Source organism: Calliphora vicina, chromosome 1 (assembly GCF_958450345.1).
Source record: "Calliphora vicina chromosome 1, idCalVici1.1, whole genome shotgun sequence".
Lineage (NCBI taxonomy): Eukaryota > Metazoa > Arthropoda > Insecta > Diptera > Calliphoridae > Calliphora > Calliphora vicina.
The window spans coordinates 102,991,655-103,010,158 of NC_088780.1; the positions used below are offsets into that span (position 1 = coordinate 102,991,655).

At 30.6% G+C, this 18,504-nt stretch overlaps 1 protein-coding gene across 1 annotated transcript in view; it reads right to left on the reverse strand.

The window, feature by feature from the left end:
* Calx (sodium/calcium exchanger 3) overlaps positions 1 to 12,122 on the reverse strand; it is a 348,920-nt gene extending 336,798 nt beyond the window's left edge. Inside the window, exon 1 of the mRNA XM_065515313.1 lies at positions 12,048 to 12,122. The gene's annotated coding sequence lies outside the window, so the exon portion shown is untranslated. The remainder of the gene's footprint in view (positions 1 to 12,047) is intronic.
* Positions 12,123 to 18,504: the final 6,382 nt, after the last annotated feature.

Genomic DNA, 18,504 nt, shown 5'->3' on the forward strand with positions numbered 1-18,504 from the left:
ACTGTTAGCAAGTTTTATTTATTATATTTAGAATTTTATCACCAATATAGCTGATATTTTAAAAATAAATTTGGACCCTCCGTAGGCCGGCCATATCTAAAAAACCAAAAAAAGATCGAGCAAAATTAAATCAGTAAACCTAAATATCTCTTTAACTAATAGAGATAACCTACATTTTTTGTAGATCTTCTCAAGGACTATTTATATTTTAAGTTTCAGCTCATTCAGATTATAAATGGATTTTTGCCGATTTTTTAAAAAAAAATTGGGACCCAAGGTGACCAACTTTGAGGAGCCCTGCTTGGGCTAAAAAGCTGAACAAATGCAGATCAACTCGAAAACACCTCAGCTCCAACCATGTGAAATTTCGTAACAATATATCCAATAGTTCCCGAGATACCGAATTATTTCCAAAAAAAAAAGTTTCTAAACCACTGTGCAAAGGGTATTGAGATATTTTGGTATTTAAATTTTCAAATGGGTAAAACTCCATAACTATCAAAGATACCCCACTTTGAGACCCCACAGCGCAGCTCCTGAGAGTTTTTTGGGGTCCAACATCAAATTAGTTACTAGAATATTCCACTGCTATGCCTATATGATGGCATTGGTAGATTTATTTCCAAAAAAATTTACTTCTGACCCCCACTGGTCGGCATAAAGAGAACATGGAACATGAATTATAATAACATGCTACTGTCTTTCTTACTCTGTTGTAATCTGAGCTAAGATATTTTGATAATTTTTAAAAACAGAATTGACTTTCGTGCTGTTTACTGGTTCGGCCCCTGGGGGCTATGAGAGCCGACCACTACTGTAAGCGCATTTGCTTATAATCTTAAAGAATTATGCATTTTTATAGACACAAATAGCTATATAAAATGAATATATTTTTCTACTTTTGGTATTTTTTTTCAAAATTACTCAAAAATGTGTTGGCAGGCTTCAGACGGCGACGTCAAAGCTGGCGTACTCAGCAACAACCATTAGTATGCGAATAAATAGTTTTTTTGCTGCTGTTTTTTTTATAGTTTTATCACGATGTAATGTACGAGTACTGTGTAGTTTTTTGAAAGCAAAAGACACAAGACGAAAAAACATGCTTGTGATTTTGCGTCTCTAAAAATATGTTTTGAGTTAAATTGGGTTGTTGGATACAATATTCCTACATACACTACATGATTATGATGATGATAATGATAATGTTGACGATGGTAATGATGTTGTACTACTATGATAATAATGATGATGTCGATGATGCTGATAAAACATGATTATGAGGATACTGCAGCAGTTGCTGCTGACACAATTATTTCTGCACAAGCAAAAGAAGAACAAGTGCATGAATGAATACATACATATATAGTACATAGTATCCCAGCAGTTAAGCAAGCAGTCAATGTATCCCTTGCAGACAGTAATTGTCACTAATGTCTGATCACTTGGATGACTCCAATTTATATATTTTGGGTCATTTGACACTTATGTGCTCTTTGTAGTGCAGAGATAAGTCAATTGTCTACTTTATACATCCCAGGTAACCCAGAGTGAACTCTTTCAGTTTAGTGGTCACTTTACTAACCACCTTTTCTATAGTCTTTAAAACATAGTTTATTGGCATTTTGCTAAACAATTATATTTTTTGAAGTCATCGTTTATGTTTTTTTTCCACAAAAAAAACTTGGAATGGTGTATTATTTTTAACCACCAGAAATAATCTATTGGACATTTGTGAGAGGAAGATTTGGTTACAAGCACTCGGACTATTTATGAGATGTCTTTTAATTGACTATTTAAGGTAAATAAAAATAACTAGTTATGTAGCTAATCAAGTAACCAGTTAGTTAGCTAGTAAGGTAACTGACTCTATGTAATCGGTATGTGAATTAAATGCATTGACTACTATCAGACAATCTTACTGTAATAAAAAATGTCAATTGATCTGCTTAGGATATGCACATGTTAAAATAACTAGTAGCGTAACTAACTACCTGACTAGTAGCTAGGGATGGAGACTGTCACTAGTTCCGGACAGTAACCTAAAACTGCTGGGATGTTTGTACTAAATACATACATAATATATACACATACATAGGTACCTCCATACATATAAATAGCAGCAAAATAATACTACCACAAGGTGGCGGTTTTAACAAACAAAAAATTATATTTTCTGTTTTTATTTGAATACAACCACACACATTTTCATACACTTTTACCAACATAAAGTCGACGACGACACGTTTGCAATAAAGAGAAGTTTCGCAAAAGAGCCATGGTGCAAGGGAATAGAGAAGAAAACCAAAATTTGTTTGTAGTTTCTTTTTTTTTTTCTTTTAAAAAAAAATATTGTTTTTGTATACAAAAAAAATTTTGCTGCAGAGATAACAGCTGCACATTTAACACTACAACACAAAAAACTACTGCCACTACGGTATAGATAAACAACTAATATTTTTAAGGACTCGGATCAGGCGAATTAGTGCACGAAAATTACTGTAACAAACCACTCTTTATTAGTATTTTGCAAAAGATTCGATGAATTTTTCGATTCAGGATCGATCAATTTTATTGTTTAGTAAAATTCATGGATGGATTTTGCTCTTTAGTAAAATTTTCGATCAAAGGATCGATCAATTTTGCTGTTTAGTAAAATTCATCGGATCGATAAATTTTGCTCTTTAGTAAAATTCATCGATCCCGGATCGATCACTTTTGCTCTTTAGTAAAATTCATCGATCCCGGATCGATCAATTTTGCTCTTTAGTAAAATGTATCGATCCCGGATCTATCAATTAGGCTCTTTAGTAAAATTAATCGATCCCAAATCGATAAATTTAGCTCTTTAGTAAAATTCATCGATCCCGGATCGATAAATTTTGTTCTTTAGTAAAATTCATCGATCCCGGATCGATCAATTAGGCTCTTTAGTAAAATTCATCGATCCCGGATCGATCAATTTTGCTCGTTAGTAAAATTCATCGATCTGCGGTCGATAAATTTTGCTCTTTAGTAAAATTCATCGATCCGCGATCGATCAATTTTGCTCTTTAGTAAAATTCATCGATCCGCGATCGATCAATTTTGCTCTTTAGTAAAATTCATGGATCCGCGATTGATCAATTTTGCTCTTTAGAAAAATTCATCGATCCCGCATCGATCAATTTTGCTCTTAAGTAAAATTCATCAATCCCGGATCGATCAATTTTGCTTTTTAGTAAAATTCATCGATTCTGGATCGATAAATTTTGCTCTTTAGTAAAATTCATTGGTCCAGGATCGATAAATTTTGATCTTTGGTAAAATTCATTGGTCCAGGATCACGATCGATCAGTTTTGCTGTTAAGTAAAATTCATCGATTCCGATCGATCATTTAGTAAAATTCTCTTTAGTAAAATTTTCGATCCACGATCGATCAATCTTTAGTAAAATTCATTGGACCAGAATCGATCAGTTTTGCTGTTTAGTAAAATTCATCGATCCTGGATCGATCAATTTAGCTTTTTAATAGATCGATTCCGGATCAAAAAATTTTGCTCTTTAGTAAATTTCATCGATGCCGAAAATGTTCAATCCCACATCGATGCATTTTCGATACCAAATGGATGAATTTTAGTCTTTAGTAAAACTTTCGTTACCCGATCTTTTGCAAAATTTCTGATATCTGATACCAGATCGAAATAGCGAAATTCATCGATCCAGGAACAATAAATTTTGCTCTTTAATAAAATTTTTAATCTTAGATCGATGCATTTCCGATCCCAAATCGATGAATTTTACTCTTTAGTAAAACTTTCGTTCCTGATCTTTAATAAAATTTCCTGTCGATCTGGATCGATGAAATTTACTCTTTCTTAAAATTGTCAGATATAGATATAATATTTCTGTTAGTAGCTATTTTTCTGTTTTAATCTTTCAGATAATCTAAATTAATTGGCAATGAAAAGTTGATGTCTTTAACTTTTGTTATTTTTTAAAGAAGATCTCCAATTTTCAGAACCTAGTTCAGGGATTAGCAATATCCAATCGTTATAATTTAGTTAAAGCCTTAAAAATTGTGTTTATTAAAGCCGTAAAAATTACTTTATTAGCATAATTCACAACAGTCCTATTCTTTTAAGAAACTAGGAAAAAAACACAAACAATTGTGCGGATACGGATGCGCATTTAACTTTAAAATTTTTACTACTATTGCCATAAATGTGTGTTTGTGTAAGTAAGTATATGTGATGTTACTATGATGCCACTAACTGCTGCATTATCACATGAAAAAAAGTGTTTTTTATTCAGTTACAACACAGACGACATAAAATTCTGCTGCATAAACTGTTGTGGCACCCAAAAATTTCCTGATGCTGTATATTTTTTTTTTAAATAAATTGTCATTTAGTTGTTGCTGTTGTTCATGCTTTTGGGGCTGGGTTGTACTAAAAATATTCTTTGTTTTTGTTTGAATGAATTGCCAGCCTTTTTTTGGTTTGTCTTTATCCCTTTGCCATTGTTGCTCTTGTATTGTACTGGAGGCTGTTGAACTAGTGACTCTAGAGTATTTTTGTAGTATTTGTGCTTTTTTTTTTTGCTCTGCTTGACCAATATTTGTGCCAAAAATAGTTAGACTCATAGATATTTTTTGCACAAATTTTTTTTTGTATGCTTTAAATAACAAAAACTAAAGAGTATAGAAAATTATAATATAAAACTAGTTGTATACGTTAAGCCTTAATTGTACAAAGGAAGAAAAAAAAACAGACTCTGACATCTCAAAATTGTACACGTTCACTCACGTTCAGTTTGAGTTCAAAAGTCAATGAACGTTAAACAGGAAAATGTTCAACTGCAGTTTGTTGTTTGTTTTTGTTGTCTTGTTTTGGGTAATAAAGGAAAATTTATCAATTTTTAAAACAATTATGGCTGCATCCTAAAGTAGGCCACAATTTATAGATTTACGTGAAGCCTAAAAGTATGCGGTGTGTTTTTAATGAAAACAAGTTTTTTATGTAAAAATTCACATAAAATTTAATGGTTATTTTTCAGCTTATTGTAAAAAAAAAACATGAATACTTATTCTACGGACAGTTTTAACCCTTATAGCTGGGTTCAAAGGTCAAAGTTTGGAATATTTTGATTTTTTTACTAAATTATAATAAATTATTTGTTTTTGAAGGCAATTTTGAAATGGTTAAGACTTCATACTTGATTTGAATCAAATGAAATTAATTCCTGAATCCAGCTTGGAGCCTAACTAATTGTGCTTAACTTTTATTTCATGTATAAATAAGAATTTAACATTTAGACATCTTCAGGTTCTAAATAAAGTTTGAATATAATAACACTGTCCAACAAATTGATACTTTTTGATTGGAACAGAATAGCGGCGCTATAATTCTGAAAGGTCATGTTGAGTATATCATTTTTGTAGAATAAACTTATAGTCCAGCTGATCTGAATTTTTTTCTATAGTGGGTCAAAGTTTTAATTTTTTTAATGAAGGAAGCATTGTACTAATAGATAAAAATGTTGTAAGTTAATGTCTGAAAGAATTCTTATTGTCAGAATTATATTGTAGAATTTTATGGGGATCATTTTTGTAGAAGATCTTAACCCTCTATCTCCTCTCTGTAGGGAGACCCATATTTCGAGAAAATCAAAAAAAAGTCCTTTCAAAAAGGACCTTTAAGGATTAAAAAATTCTGCAAAAATGTTTGCTGGAAAATTTCAGTGGGGGTAACCAACGATACAAAAGTTGTGAATAAAGCCCTAAAGTCCTCGGTTCTCACATTTTTTTAAAAAAATTGCTAAAAATCCAAGTATGATCCGAATGGGCTGAAATTAAAATATAAATAGTCCTTAAGGAGATCTACAAAAAACATGCATGCATACTTATGTAAGTTATCTCTTTTAGTTCAAGAGATATTTAGGTTTATTTATTTATTTTTAATTCTGGAAATATTGACCCACAATTTCATTTGAAAATTTTGTACAGTATTGTCGGAATGATGCAGTCCACGGTGAGTGGTATAGAATTATGCATCTTCTTAAAATTGTGCGTATTTCAAACTCAAATTTAACTAATTTGTTTAGCCAGTAATTTACAAAACAGCCACAAACTTCAAACCAATTAACATTTACCACTAAATATCTGTGTCTAAATGTTAAATTTAATGTAATTTATTACTATAATTGCAGTGATTACAAGTAATTAAAATTTTAGAAAGTTGGCTGCTAAACTTTACCAGTAGCAATTGTATGAGTGCTTACATACATATCTAATTAGTTTGGTAAAAAATGTTTAGTGTTTTAAACAAAACAAAACAATTATAACAAAAGTAGGCAATATTTTCAAATTGTTGATAAATCCTAAAAATATGCAAAGCATTTTTCGTATAAAAGAAAACATAAATAATATGTATTTGAATGTCCAATTACTAGCACAAAAATGTTAACGATTTGTATTTAAATAACAATTAAAATATATGAATGCTTAAATTTTAATTAAATTAAATTGATTTTCATAAATCTCATTAATTAAGGCATTTACAATTTATTTATTGGTGCTTTATAAAGAATTTTTTTAATTTTCAATTTAATTTCCTTATCAAAAAAAACGACTTAAGTAATATATGTATTTTTTCAAATATAACAGGGATTTTTTGCTACTACTATTTAAAATTCTCTAAATGTAGCGCATTAAATTTTCATATATTTTTTTAAACCTTAAAATATGCTACAAATTTTGTAAATATTCAAAAAGAAACTTATATTTTAACAGCTAAACTTTTCTGCTTTATAATATACATAAAGTGCCAAAGCGTTAATAGTTGTTATAAACTGTAAGTAGCTTTTTGCAAAATTCTTTAACATTTTAGTTGGGATTTTAATTTATTTCTAACTAAAAACTTTTTAATGTACGGTCTTAATTTTAACATTTAAACACACATGTCTTAACATGTTCATAGTAAGCTGTTGTTAAATTTGTCGAAACCAGCAGCTACTAAAAGTAGGCAATATTTATAAGTCATTAGTTAAATCTACTCGCAAAGTATGCTACAATTTAATATGCCCAATACTGCTAACAAAATTTATAAATACAAATATTTATTTATTATTAGGCTGGCCCTTGAATAAAACAAATAAGAAAGTATGGTCGGTCAAGCCCGACCATTTAATACCCTACACTAAGTAAAAGAGCAACAAAAATTTTTCTTTTAAAATTTCAATAATTTATATATTTGAGTGATTTTCGGAAGTGGGGTTATATGGGGGCTATGACCAATTATGGACCGATCACCATAAAATTAGGTCGTGTGATTTATGTCTATATTAAAGTTAACTATGTTGAATTTTGTGTGTTTACCAACCTTTTTAAGCGATTTATGCACGTTAAAGTGATTTTCGGAAGCGGGTCTATATGGGAGCTATGACTAATTATGGACCGATCGTAACAAAATTTGGTGACATGAATTTTGTGTATATAAAACTTATTTGGAGCGGAATTTGTGGAGATACATATATAAATTATACATTTATGACCGATAAAGTCCAATTTCGGGAGGACATTTGTATGGGGGCTAGGTGAAATAGTGGACCGATTTCAGCCAGTTTCAATAGGCTTGGTCCTTGAGCCGAAAAAATAATATGTACCAAATTTGATCGAAATATCTTCAAAATTGCGACCTGTACTCTGCGCACAAGGTTTACATGGACAGCCAGCCAGCCAGCCGACCAGACGGACGGACGGACGGACATCGCTTAATCGACTCAGAAAGTGATTCTAAGTCGATCGGTATACTTTAAGGTGGGTGTTAGACTAATATTTTTGGGCGTTACAAACATATGCACAAACGCATAATACCCTCCCCACTATGGTGGTGTAGGGTATAAAAATAGTCTGACATCGTTAAAAAATTATAAAATTTCATCCTTCTTGTCTTGTATTTTAAAATTTTTTTAAAACGAAATTTCTAAAAATCTTGTACCAACAACCATCAATATGTAGTTTTGGCCTTCTATGGTGACCTGCATCAGTTATGGTTCAAACTGTACAGCATTTTATAAAGTAATTAATTTCTTAAAACTTTAAAGGACTTATTTTTAAATTTGTGTTGACAATAAAACATGGGGAGTAGGGTCAATTATAGACCGATCGTCACAAAAGTTGGTAGACCAATTTATGTATAAGTCCGATTTCATCACGATATTAATTATTATAAGACATTTATGAATATTCAATTCATTTTCTGAGGGGGGTCTAGAATGGGGTTTAGGTACAAATGTTGCCCGATTTTTATTCCCTTACAGTATAATTTCGAAGTACTAAGAAATAATTTGTTTAAAATTTTATCAGGATTTTCGCATAATCAACATATTTATGACTGCTAAAACTTTATTGCGTGAGGAAATCATTGAACGATATTGCCGATTTTCATGCCATAAATCCATTCCGAAAAACTAAGCCATTGAATTCTATTTAAATAAAAGCCTTTGAATGCAGTGGCTTTTATTTAAATATAGAATTCATTAGTGGTTGAATTAATTCATAACATAATTCATTGAAACTTTGAATGTTTTGCTTTTAATCATTTACAAAATGAATAGAAACAAATTTACTAAAAGCTCGGTATTTTTTTCAAAATTTTCAGCTTTTATTTCGAAAAATTTGTACAATATAAATTTATTCAAAGTATTTTCCCATCTTTCTGGCAATATAGATATGGATTCTGAGCCAAAATAACTGCTCATCTTTTGAGACCAAGAACGAATCAAACCATTATCGGATACTCTGTTCCAAAGTGAAGAGTATCCCAGAGAGAGCGTTCTGCATCGATTAAAATAGTAGTCGGACGGGGCAAGATCAGGATTAAAAATCGGGTGAGTCAAAATTTCCCAATCACTTATTTCTAAATAGTTTTTAACAGGTATTGCCACATGTGACCGAGCGCTGTCATGATGGAATATTACGTTTTCATGTCTGGTCGCATATTCTGGGCGTTTTCGGCCAATACTCGCATTACCTTAGATCCAGAGATATTTGAATTCGATTCGGCTGGTTGGCCGGGCTTCACTTACGCTTCGGGTTATCGTAATGGATCCGCAAGTAATGAATTGATGCAAAAATGCAGCATTTCGACATATAAAATCGTCTTTCAAGCTCTCTCTGCTTCAATTCGTATGGTACTCAATTTCCCTGCTTTTGGATGAATCCTGCTCACAAAAGTTTTAAAATTGCTGCTTGAGTATCTTCCAATGATTTTTGAAGTACTTGTTGAGTTTTACAACAGCCTGCTGGGAGTAATGACTCCAATTCTTGGTCTTCAAACTTTTTATGCTGGCCCTTTTCTTTGTCTTCCGTATCAAAATCAACACTTCCGAACCGCATAAGCCATCTATCGTACATTGAAACCGATGAAACACATTCACCATAAGCTTAGTTGAGCAATCGGTGTGCTTCAGTGGCACTTTCTTTCAAATTAGAGAAGTAAAGCAAAACTTCCCGCATATAAAGCTTTGAACATTCAACATTATACAGCCCAATTATGAAAAAAAATTGTTTTTTCCTTTTTCTTTTTTTATACCCTTCACCTTCGTGAGAAGGGTGAGAAGGGTTTCCACAATATAATTTTCCGACCCTATAAAGTATATTTATTCTTGATCCTTATAGACAGCGGAGTCGATTTAGCCATGTCCGTGTGTCTGTCTGTTGAAATCAATTTTCCGAAGCTCCCAAATAACTTACATACACGACTCATACATCAATATCTCCGGAATTATTCGGTTGCTATTTAAAATCGAGAAAATCGGTGCACAAATGGGTGAGATATAAGGAAAAAACCAGGACAACCTCAATTTTTTAATTATATCTGGATTACTAATTCATTAATATAGACAATATGGATATTTCAAAGACCTTTGCAACGACGTATATAAGACTTGGACCTACAAAATCGGAAAAAATATTTTTTAACCCGAATTTTTTTGTTCACCAAAAGTTTTTTTCGCTAAATATTAAACAAAAAATTAAAAAAGCAAAAAAAAAATTAAATTTTAAAAAAAAATATTTTTTTCAAATATAAAAAATTTAAAAATAAAAAAATATTTTAAAAAAAATGAAAAAAAAAATGTTCCAAATAATTAAAAAACTGCAAAAAAAAATAAATTTTGTTTAGCTAAAAATATTTTAAATTTTTATTTTGAAGTATAATTTGGTGAAGGGTATATAAGATTCGGCACAGCCGAATATTATCTCTTACTTGTTTAACATAGAGTTTGAATAGGAAAAAATAGAAAAGGGAAAACACTCCCGGGGAATTTTTTCATAATTGGCCTGAATATTGTTCAATGGCTAAGTAGGAATGAATAAATGACAGATATGTAAATTACGTATAAGTTATTAAAAACAAAAACCGCGTTCAAAATTTACGTCATCCATTATAAATCCCGCATTTTTAAATTATACACCCAATAATAGAAGAACAAAATTTAAGAAACCAGATTTCAATTAAAGAAAATTTTAAAGATTCAATAAGGAATTAATTCTATAAAGAATGAAATCTCAAAGGAATGAATTCAAGAGAGTTGAAGTATAAGGGAATTTAGCCTATGAATTAATTCATAATGAATTCATTAACACAATGTTTAATAGATAACATTTAATTTGATTTCAAAAATAGAATCAAGAACTAATTCTTGATTCAAAAGATACGCCATCAATTGTAAATCCCGCATATTTAAGTTATACACCCAATAATATAAGAACTAAATTTAAGAAACCAGATTTCAATTAAAGAAAATTTGAATGATTCAATAAGGAATTAATTCTATAACTAATCAATTCTCAATGGAATAAATTCGCGACATTTCAAGTACAAAGGAATTTAGCCTATGAATTAATTCATACTGAATTCATTTACTTTGTCAATTTTCAACCGATTTAAACAAATTAATGTTTGTTTTACTTAGAAGGACATTGGTTTTAAGATTATTGTTATTTAAAAAGAAGATCTGAAAAAGCTCTCGTAATAGTTGAAAAGTTTAAAAATAAAGTTAAAAATTGTGATGTTATTTGAAATATCTCTACATATTTATATTAATAGAATATTGAAAGTTCATATAGTTGGAAAGACCTCGTTCGTACCTTGTCAATGTTGTTTAAAAATTTAAAATCAGTTAAATAATGACTGAGTTAAGAATGTTTAAATTTGGAGGTCCAAAAAAATTTACTTTTGCCTATATCTCGAAAATTTGAGAGTGTATTGGAACTTTTGAAACCGGTTTTGTAATACACGCTGCTAGACATAGAATAAACGCATAGAACGGAAGGAGAGAGTAAAATATTACTCTCTTTTCACACATACGGGTGATACAAAAACAAAATACATGCAATACATTCTCATGAATTAGGTTTCTGACAACAGACTTAGGTTTTTGGCTCTCAGTTACCTATCTAGTTGTTGTCTATGCTGCTAGACCTACAACATGTACTAGGTCATTCGCGAAGTTATTGCAAAAAAAAAATTTTGTACCACAGTGCACTGTGGTCAACCATTTCCTAGGTATTTGTAATTATCTATATATATAAAAATTGAATGGTCCATGTATGTAATGTCATCACGTGAGAACGGCTGGAGCGATTTGGATGATTTTTTTATTCGATTCTAAATTTTCAGGAGATGGTTTGTAAAGAAAAAAATTCAAAAATTCGGGGTAAAACTCGGAAATTCTTTTTTTGGGAGTCCAGTCAACTGTAATAAAAAAAGCTCCCTAAAGTATGCAGTACAAATTTAGATATTTTATTTGCAAATAAATAAGAACATGCTGGTGTGCGTGGGTTGGAAAAACTTGAAGAACTAACATTAGTAAATGCTACCGGGCGAAGCCGGGGCGATCAACTAGTCTTAATAATAAAAAATACTAATAATCACAATATTACTTAATCATAAAACGGTTTCATGGGTTTTGTTTTCAGCCAGTATTATGAGCCATAAAATGTTTATGGCTTTTAAGGGTTTCAATTTAGTGATTTGTTTTTATTTTATGTTCTGTTATTTACCAAAAAGTATGCTCTATTTTCAAGTATATTAGTAACTCCATAAAATCTGCTGCAATTAATGGCTGCTGTTGATTTATTAAGTTTTATATTGGATTGTTTTTTTTTAAATATAAAGATTTTCACTTGTATATTTTTATAATCTTTATATGTGTATATAAATTTATCTATAGCTAATATTACATAAACCGGAAGCTAATAATTATTTCGTTAAATTTAATTTTTTTTTATCACTGGGATTATTTTTCTTTTAATATATAAATAAAATTTAAATAGTATGAGAATTAGAATTTTTTTTGTTTATTTTTTATTCACATACTAGAATTAGACTAAACTTTAGTCTGAGTTAAAGTAATCGTTTAAAGTATTTAGTTTGAAAACATTAAGTGTTAAGTATTTTTTTAGGTTTTAAATTTTATTGTATTATTTAAATATCATAATTTTTAGTTGTTCAATTTTTGTTGTTTGTTTTTTTTTGGAAATTTTCGCACTTAGAGAGAGTTTATTCACTAGCTCAACTCATTGCTTAAAATTTTGCTTTGTTTTTGCTTTATTTCTTACAAAGTTCAATGATTTGACATTTTTGTTTTTTGTTTGCTTTCTTCAAAATTTATTTTTATATATATAATTTTTGTAATATTTTTAGTACGCGCCCGGTTTTATTTTCTCGTTTGTTCGTTTTCCAACCGTTCTAATGCGCTCGTTAGTTTCATAAAGACTGAAAATTTGTTCTTTTATTTTTGTATTTTGTGGCTGCCATATGTTGTTATAACTTTTTTTCTGCTGCTGTTGTTGTTGTTGTTGCTTGTGTTTTTGTTCTTGGCCAAGTTAAGTTAGAGACCATGTAACCCTAAGGATAATAATTATTCACAATAGAAAACTGTTATACCCTTCAATTTTTTTTACTCATTGAGCACAAGTATTATTCTCTTTGTGTAAGTTTTCATTTCTCTTAAATCATTTTACCGGGTTTTATTTTGTTTTAAACAGCGCCACACATCTTTAGCTTGAAAACATTTTAATGCAATTTTTTCGCCTTCTTTCACTAATAGTTTTTCGATTTTCTTGTAGTTCTTTTTTTTGTATTTTTTCATTTTGCATTTCAAGTGTCATATAAATGCTCTGAAGAAGAAAACTTGTAGAGAAGTTTTCATTAAAATGGAATTTTTCAATTTTCTAAATAAGTTTTTTTTTGTTATTTTGGTTTATTAAGAATGCAAAAGTTTATGCAGCATTTTGGTTTTCTTGGAAAGTTGTCAATTTGTAAAATTAAATGAGAATTTCTTAATTATTTGGGCATTTAATTATAGGTATGTATGTATTGGCAAAATGAAGTTGAACAATTTTAAATGTATTTTTTTTGGGGAAATTCAAGATTTTAAAAACTTTATGTAAATTGTAAATTACACTGTGTTACAAACATTGTCTTGGAACTTGAACTAGTGACAGGAAAAACTTCAGAGGGAAATTTGTTCCACATACTGACAGTACGGCTAAAGACCGTATTTTCCCTGTAGTGTGTTCTGCGGTCCACTGACCAATCGACCAAACATCTGGGTATATCAGGAACAAGTTCTTCAAGTAAATTCATCGATTGAAGTACCAATAGAATAGAGAAACGAAACCCATATCGCGTGGTGGATTCAACAAATCAATACAGTTGGATACCCTGCTGTACGCGGTCGTGATGCTCCAAAATAGACTGATATATAACGGCCCATACATGGGAGTTGTATTCCATTTTCGGTTGGTTATTGGGGGTGTAAATAATGAGGAGATCAGACAGATTGAAGTTATTCCTACCATTTCAGAAAACTGAGACACTTGAATGCTTCTTTTGACACTTGAAAAACGAAATTAGACCAGCGGAAATCACATTGTATTCTCATACCCAAAACATTAAGAGCTTCTGATTCTACAATATTTTTGTGTCAACATGCAGCACTTAGTCTTGCGAGCATTAAAATAAACCCTATTCATAGGACCCCAATCAGAGATTGTCACAAGTTCCCCCTTAAGGGAATCATTCATTTGTTTCCTCATTGCAAAAGAATAAATAGGATTGGAATTTTGACGTAAAATGTCGTTTAGAAAAATAAGCAATAGAGTTGGACAAAGAACGGAGCCTTGCGGTATACTTGAATTTATCTTGAACTCGTTTGATGAAATCCCATCTACAACAACTCGTATAGTGTGATCTCTGGGAAAGTTCGATATAAATCGAGAGAAGTTATTAACGACATTAAAAGCAATAAGTGCCACACTCTATCGAACGCCTTGAAAATATCTCATTAATCATTATTATTTACGGAAAAAAACCATCACACAAAATCAAGGCTAAGCTAGATTAGTTCTATGTGAACTCTGCACCATCAAATTCAATGGTAAAAATGGTAAAGAATTTCGTAGTGGCCGTATAAGCACGCAAGATAGCGAACGTTTTGGACGCCCTGCGGAGGTCTCTGCACCCACAAAAATTGAACAAATTATAAACAAAAAATTACCGATGAATTTGTTCCCCGGGAGTTTTTTTCCATTGAATTTGAATAGGAAAAATGGGAAAATGGAAAAAACTCCCGGGGAATTTTTATTTATAATTAAGCTGTATATGATGTTGGCCGATCGGAGATTCAAAATGCGAGAGAGTGTGGAAACGCCCAGAATACGCGGGCAGACATGAAACCGTAATATTCCGTCATGACACAGCTTGGCCTCATGTTGTAATACCTGTTAAATCGATCGATGCAAAACTCTCTCTGTGGGATTCGCTTCAGTTTGGAACAGCATATACGAAATTGGCTTGATTCGTTCTTGGCATCAAAAGATGATCAGTTCTTTTGGCTCGGAATCCATATTGTACCAGAAAGATGGGAAAAGGTCATAGGTAACAATGGCCATTACTTTGAATAAATTAATAGAGTACCAACGTTTCAAAATAAATGCTAACAAATTAAAAAAATCCCTTATTTCTAAGTCATACAACAAATAACACTGTCCAACAAATTGAAACTTTTTGATTGAAACAGAATAGCGATCCTATAATTCTGAAAGGGCATGTTGAGTAGATCATTTATGTAGAATAAACTTATAGTTCACCTAGTCGGAATTTTTTTTTACAGTGGGTCAAAGTTTTAATTTTTTGATCGAAGGGAGCAGTATACTAACTGAAAAAAATGTTGTAAGTTAATGTCTAAGATAATTCTTATTGTCAGAGTTATATTGTGGAATTTTATGGGGATCATTTTTGTGGAAGATCTTAACTCCTCTCCTTAGGGGTCAATTTGACCCTTTTTTCGAGAAAATCAAATAAAGTCCTTTCAAAAAGGACATTTAAGGATTAAAATATTCGATTAAAATTTTATATTTTTGTTCATGGAAAATTCCAATATTCAAATTTTTTAGTTTCTAAGGTAAATGAAGTCCGAAAAATTCATAAAATTATTTCATTTCACTAAACTGTTAATATTCAAGTCCTAAGGTTTTCACCAATACCAACTTATATTTGTTCATCAGGAGCTCCACAAACCTTGCTCCTTTTTGAAAAATGTTAACGTTTTTTTATATATTTAAAAAATACGGCCATTTTTACATGTTCCAAATTTGGATGCGTGTAACTTTTTATAGGGACGACATAACTGTTAACAAGTTATTTTTATAGTATTCGAAATTTTATCGCAAATATTGGTGATATTTTAAAAAACAATTTCGAACCACCGTAGGCCCGACATATCTAAAAAACTAAAAAAAGATGGAACAAATTTAAAAAAAAAATTAACAAATAAACATAAATAACTCTTGACCTAAAAGTGATAATTTATATATGTATATATATATTTTTTGTAGATCTTCTCTTGGACTATTTATATTTTAAATATCAGCTCATTCGGATCATAAATTGATTTTTTGTGATTTTTTTAAAAAATGTGAGACCCAAGGTGTCGTGTGTTATCTTGCGAATTAAGCGTAAAGAGCTGTATTTACAACTTTGGTATCTTTGGTGACCCCCACTGAAATTTCCCGGCAAACATTTTCGTAGAATATTTGAATCCTTAAATGTCCTTTTTGAAAGGACTTTATTTGATTTTCTCAAAAAAGGGTCAAATTTACCCCTAAGGAGAGGAGATAGAGGGTTAAGATCTTCCACAAAAATGATCCCCATAAAATTCCACAATATAATTCTGACAATAAGAATTCTATTAGAAATTAACTTACAACATTTTTTTCAGTCAGTATAAAGTTCCCTTCGATCAAAAAATGAAAACTTTGAAACACTGTAAAAAAAAAAATTCCGACCAGGTGAACTATAAGTTTATTCTACAAAAATTATCTACTCAACTTGCCCTTTCAGAATTATAGGGTCGCTATTCTGTTCCCAAAATGCTGTTGGACAGTATAATTGAATGATTTTACATCATTATCAAATAAAATTTTAACTTTGAACTTCGATAAAAGTCAAGACAAAACGAATTTAGAATTTTTGGACAACCTGTGTACTAAGATTTAACAAATTTGAAACGGGGAGAATCCCATTACTTGTCGAAAATGTTTGTTTCCTCCCATATTAGTTATATAGTTAAACATTTAATCTTAACTATTATTTTACTATTTTTAATTCAATAACATATCAATGCTTCTCTCTCTACAATTTTCTAATGCACTGGTTTTCATTCGCATTAATAGTTTTCTTAAATATCTATCGAAATGTATATCCATCGAATAACAAAATCTGTTACCTCTACGTATGAGCAATATTTCATACATATTAGCAAACCAACAATTAATTATTACTCATACGTCAACTAATTCCTAAATTAATGTGCAATGAAATTTAATAGAGATTTTCTTTTAACATTTTTAATATATCTATCCAAAACTAAAATCCATTTAACAAAATTTTATGTTCCAAAATACACACAACACAGAATCACTTTAGTTTCTTTATTTTCCATTTAATATAACCCAGTTTCTAATGTTCTTGTTTTATTTTATATTTTTCTACTTTAAATACTCATCGTTGTCGTCGTCGTAGTCGTAAGTACCCCGTTCTGAACATGTGAATGTCATTTTAAAATCTTTTTAAACTAAACGGAAATTAATAAATGCAAAATGCTGAAAAACTAATGCACTGCAAACAAAAAAAATATGAATTTACATACATACACACATAGAACATGTGTGTGTGTTTGTGTTTGTATTTATGTATATGTATAAGTGGTAACCACATATACAAACATATTTTTATCTATACATATACTGCAGCATACTACTTACGCTAGTGTTAGTAGAAATAGTAGTAGTAGTAGTATCTACACATATTTGTGCATATTTAAAGGACAAAGGAAATTCTATAGAAAACGGAAACCCACAAACATGGTTTCTTTTCATTTTTTATCTTGCTTAGAATTAAGCGACGCTACAGCAGCCCCACCAACTGCACTCCATTATAAGCAAAATTTTAATAAACTCGCCTTAAATTTGTGCAGTTTCTTTCTGTTTTCTTTCCACAAATTTTGGAATTTTGAAAAAATGAGATAAGTTTTTTTTATTGTTTGGTAATTTAAGTTTTACGGTTTAAAGAGTAGATTGTCATACACTAAGACAGTTAAATTCTCTTGAGTAATTTGTGTGGGCAATAAAAGAGTAAGATTTAATATAAATTATATGAAATGAAAAGCCTTGTTGGAAATTTAAGTTAAAATATATTAACATAATTTGGAGCAAATAAAATTTTATTTAAACCACTTTTTTGTTTTATTATGTTTTTAACTTTTACATTGTCTTTTAGTTTTTATATCCATAGTGTGGAAGGTTATTTGGTTTACATCCACCTTAAAGTAAAACGATTGACTTAGAATCGATTAAGCGATATCATTTCTTCTTTCCATCCGTCCGTCCATCTGGCTTGCTATCCATGTAAACCTTGGACGCAAAGTTCAGATCGCTATTTTGATGATATTGCGATAAAATTTGGTACATATAATTTTTTCGGCCCAAGGACGGAGCCTATTGCAACTGACTGAAATCGGTCAACTATTTCACCTAATCCCAATATAAATTTCCTCTCGAAATAGGACTTTATCGGTCATAAATACGTTTAATTTATGTAGGTATCTATACAAAACTAGCTCCAAATAAGTTTTATATTCGGAAGCCTTGTCACCTAAATATTTGATGATCGGTCCACAATAAGTCGTAGATTCTATATAAGACCCATTTCCGTAAATCACTTTAACGGTCATAAATCTCTTAAAAAATGCTGTTATCTAAATAAAATTAAATTGCACACTCCATGGAAACTGTGGTCAAATCCGTACTTGGGTATCAAAAGCCTCCATAAAAGACCCATGGTACGACCAGGAGTTTCACAATGCAACTGCAGAGAAAAACACTGCAAGTCTGGCAACACTGCAGTCCGCTGTAACGCGTGGAGTACGGGAGATTTACCTTGAGAAAAGGAGAC